The 4,360-nt window shown below is 33.5% G+C and overlaps 1 pseudogene; it reads right to left on the bottom strand.

Moving 5' to 3' along the window:
- Positions 1 to 598: 598 nt before the first annotated feature.
- Positions 599 to 1,167, bottom strand: LOC127845912 (uncharacterized; annotated as a pseudogene).
- Between the last annotated feature and the right edge of the window lie 3,193 nt (positions 1,168 to 4,360).

Here is a 4,360-nt window from a genome sequence, read left to right as displayed (position 1 = left end):
GAATTTTTGTTTTAAATGATGTCTCTTCTTAGCAAAAATTCAGTTTAGGCTTTTGGCAGAAAGTGTCGTCCCGGATAAGCCTGTGCGGACTGCACAGGCTTATCTGGGACGACACTGTTTGCACATGCATTCAATATGTCCAGTTTCCTCAGAACACGACTCATTTATGTAATTGACTCTTTCTTCTTTAAATAAGGATTTGTGGCAAACTGAATTGTTGGGTTATGGCACATTGTAATTATATAGTTGTTATTATGCAAACATTATTCTCAAATACATTCAGATGCAAATTTTGTTAAATAGAAATAATGTTCTTTACATGAAAAATTATTTAAATGAAAAGTGTACGAGTTGACAATGACTTGAATAAAAAATTTGTGAATTTTATTGTAATTGTTATTTTTCTTTTATTGCCTGGTAAGTGGCTAAATGTTTATAATACAGTAATCACTCATCATGACTCCTTTGTCTGCACTCAGAGAATGTATGACATACATGTTTATACGAGCAAATGTATCTGTGAGCAATATATCTGGTTTCCCTACTTAAGAAAACCAAAACGATATTTCAAGTATAAACGTCCTGAATAATTATATAATTACGCTGCAGGGCATGTGCAGTATGCCTTCACAACTTTAAAGTCATGGTCATTAAAATCCATTGCTTATAGACACCTTGCTGCATTGAAGGATAACATTTGGAGCGAATGTAGCAGTGCTTGCTGCTGTCGCTTATGGAATTTATCATAATTTTGTGGATAAATCCTTCTTTATAAAAAATGAGACCCCTGATGTATTGTCTGTAGCACTGCATTTTTTCGGCATCTTCTGTGCGGTGGCTACTGTGCAGTAAGTAGCTCTCGATGTCGCTAAGCTTCACTGTAGGGAAATGAAATGAAGTCCCAGTCCATCCTGCTCGGAGCTCAGCTATTTCGGGAGTTTCAACACCAGAAGATGACGACTGTGGTGCACAACCCGACACAATGTAACACCGCGATCCGATCGTATCTACTACCCGTTGGGCAAGTGTCAACTTGCTTCCACTAATTTTAACATTATTTGCGCGTAAAAACGCTTGAATTTCTACTTTGGAATAGTTCAACACATCCTCGACAGTTGTTTTATTATTTATTGAAATTAAATTTGCCGATGTTATTATAGAATCCATACTAACTTTGTTGAAATTTACGCGCTTATAACTTTTGACAACCGGAAGTAAACAATACCTTCCCGCACGAACGACAACTCTTGCTCGACGTTAATTACGAAAAGACCGAATGTTCAATGAAAAATATACAGTATGTATTTAATATGCATAGTAAAATATCTTATATTTGATTGTTACTCTATATTATATTTTATTGGTACGTAAAAATATGCACGTTATTTAATTTATTCAAATGAACAAAGGATATCGTAGTGCTACATTTAAATGTTTCAAGAATTATTATAACCATTATATTAGCGCTGTTATTGAAAAGCAATGCATGTCCCGCAAAAGTTTTAGATTTTTCGTTAATATTTCAACAGTTCATATTCAATATCCCGAAAAGTTAAAATACGAAGCCTATATTTTAAAGATCAATATTACAGCTGTTACATTTACTTATAAAACATAATATTAACGAAAAATCTAAAATTTTAGCGGGACATGCATTGCTTTTCAATAACAGCGCAACTATAATGGTTATAATCATTCTTGAAACATTTAAATGTAGCACTACGATATCCTTTGTTCATTTGAATAAATAAAATGACGTGCATATTTGTACGTACTAATAAACTATAATATATAGAGGACATTTGTTGGATTCGGTGGATTATCGATTTTAAAGTGATATTATGTTGGAAAAATGATAATGTCTATTAAATTGTTATATTTTGAGACAATACTAACATATTTAACACATATTGTGTATTTTTTTTTATTAAACATTGCAGAAAAAAGTGTCGATATTGCCTGTATTCGTCCATATCCGCACTTTTCGGTCAATCCGCGGATAGAAGTCATATTCGCATTTGAGACGGACCGCTTTTTACCCGGGATACTCGTGATACCTTCCCGAATGGGAGACAACTTCTTAATTACGAAAATCCAGAATGTGCATGCGAACGATAAAACCATTCATCCGTGACGATCGGATGCTTCAGATAGTGGTGAAGGTTGCCTGCAACTTGCCTATTGCGCTGTTGCGCTCGTGAACATATATACAAGACATATTGATTTTTAAATTAATGTTATGTTTTCCTGGTGTATAAACCCACCTTACATGAAGAAATTTAAACGAGATTAGGAACATCGCGTTTCACCATGTTCACGTGTAAAACGATGAAACCACAGCCAGCTCACGCGTAAAAGCGCCCATTGTCACGGATGAATTATTGTATCGTTATCTTGCACATAATTTAGTCGAATGATGACATGTGTAATTTTAAATCGAACTCTTAACTCATTACTGAGATATTCAAGTTTGAAAAATGTTGAGTTACAAAAGTCCCCAAATGTACAGCATGGAAGAATACCAATTCACGAGTCGCCCAGAAAACGTGATTACCTTAATTTTGAACTTGCATCAACACGCAGTAGAGATTTTGTAGGTGAAAATAAATTGCCGTTGAAGCATTTATCCTATCCCCAATATAATATTCCAAAGTGTTGTATCATCCGATAATTGACATTAGTGTTTGCTACCCAGTGCACTTTAATTTTCTATTACATTCAAATGAAATATAAATATAACTTTATGTAAATATTAACGTAACTATTCATATACAAGATGTCAGAATTAAAAGTTGAATCTGCTTAATATTCGTGCCCAACAAAACATTTACAATTGTTCGTTATCGTTGAAGTTAATTGTTATACAAATATTTTTTCTACATGTTTAAGTTGCTAATTAAATGCCGTACGCGAATTAATTAAGTTATATGAATAGAAAACCTTGAAGCCATGTGACGTGTTAACCTCGCAAATGTGTTTGAGTTGCGTGCGTTGTAACCAACATATGTGAATAGTGCATGCATGGATGATTCCGCACTTGTATACATCTGTCAAGTTAGCATGTGATGCAGTCGGACGCAGGTCACGTGTTTTGTAAATAAACTCCCGTATAAGTGTATGGGAATTGAGCGAATCTCCCATGTGCTTATCTGTATAAAGTATGTGAAAGATACTCGCGTCTTTTCGTGTCGAATTTTCTTGGTTATATTGCTTAATCCAATGTTCCAAACACAGCTAAAAATGTTATTCAAATCTGTTTAATATTGTCTACTTAAATCAATCTTCATATGTAAGTGTGTAAGTATTACATATCAATTTAATCAGTACTACATAAATGAATGCAATGAATAAATGAATGTACTAAATTATTTGCAAAGTTTCAAAAAATTGAACAGCGCAGACAGAATGACACTATTTTCCGTGTGTGAGGATAATAACGAACTATATCCCATTAATAAAGCCCATTTAGCTCGACATCTGACATAAATACCTAGATAAATACAACCAGAGAAGTGTACAGTTATTTTTGCAGAACACAATATTAACCACAAATTTACCACAATACCACCTGTATAGTTTAATCAAATTAACACTTGTATCGTTTTGAGAATTGTGTGACGTGATGTTGTTCCTAAATTTTATAAGAACAAAACTAAGGCCACCTTCAATAAGTGAATGCACATATGTCTTTGGACGTTGAGCCATTTGTAACCTAATGTTAAAAGGATAATTTACTGACCGTAGTCAACGCGATTTAAATAAGAATTGTTAGGCTACAAAGTTCAGTAAATGTAAAGGTATACAACAGGAACGACATGCTTTGAAAAAAAAACACTAGTACATTGCGAATGTTTATGCAATTTATTAACTACGGACCAAATAATCAATACAGTAAATTCGAACTAGTAGCAGTATTACGTCCAGTGTATATAAGTGTGTTCTGTTATCGTTGGTTTTGATGGTGGTGTGTATGTTGCTCTGTTGTTAAGTATGTTGAGTAATTCTTCTTTACTTGCTACACTAGGTTTAAGGTCGTTCACTGGTTCTGATAATGCAAACGCTATATGGTAGTTGGTAGGGCTCAAACACATTTACCAGAAAAGCATAACCTGTATATATAAGTATTAATTACAAAAACTATGTTGCTGCTTTTGATATTTGTTATTTATGTTCGGTGGTTGAAACATGTATGACGTCAATACGGCGTATGTACTTTTTAATTGATTTCACTCAAATAAGATTACATTCAAATTAATCTAACATTATATTGCATAAAGGTGTTTGTCATGTTGAGGTATTGGAAATATATTTTTGAAGGTCAATAGTTATCAAGTATGTATGCATGCTTTAGCAGTCACTG

This window comes from Dreissena polymorpha, chromosome 9, assembly GCF_020536995.1.
Source record: "Dreissena polymorpha isolate Duluth1 chromosome 9, UMN_Dpol_1.0, whole genome shotgun sequence".
Taxonomy (NCBI): domain Eukaryota; kingdom Metazoa; phylum Mollusca; class Bivalvia; order Myida; family Dreissenidae; genus Dreissena; species Dreissena polymorpha.
Note: the sequence above shows the minus strand (reverse complement) of the source record. Positions and strands in the feature narration are given on the sequence as shown.